A 622-nucleotide genomic window follows, 5' to 3' on the forward strand; every position below is an offset into this window, starting at 1 on the left:
TTATTTTGTTTTATTTTATTTTATTGACATGTAGTTATCCAACTAATCTATATTGAAAAGGCTATCCCTTCTCTACTGCTTAGCCTTGCACATTTGTCAAAAATCAATTGACCATATGTATGTGGATGTATATGAACTCTCTCTTCTGTTCCATTGATCTGTCTTTTTTTATGCCTATATTATACTATCTTAATTACTGTAGCTTTATAATAAATCTTGGACTTATACAAGTCTTTCATTTGTTTTTTAAAAGATTTTATTAATTTATTCATGAAAGAGACCCACAGAGAGAGAGAGAGAGGCAGAGACACAGGCAGAGGGAGAAGCAGGCTCCATGCAGGGAGCCAGACGTGGGACTCGATTCCGGGTCTCCAGGATCAGGCCCTGGGCTTAAGGCGGTGCTAAACCACTGGGCCACCCGGGCTGCCCTGTGAGTGTAATCTTATTTGTAAGTAGGGTCTTTGCAGATACAGAGTTAAGATGAGGTCATACTAGGTAGGGTGGGCCCTCAATCCGTAATGATTGGTGTCCTTATAAGTCTGAAACTGGAGGGGCAGCCCCGGTCGCCCAGCGGTTTAGTGCCGCCTTCGGCCCAGGGCTTGATCCTGGAGACCCAGGATCG

The sequence above is a fragment of the Vulpes lagopus genome, chromosome 11, assembly GCF_018345385.1.
Source record: "Vulpes lagopus strain Blue_001 chromosome 11, ASM1834538v1, whole genome shotgun sequence".
In the NCBI taxonomy this organism is placed as follows: domain Eukaryota; kingdom Metazoa; phylum Chordata; class Mammalia; order Carnivora; family Canidae; genus Vulpes; species Vulpes lagopus.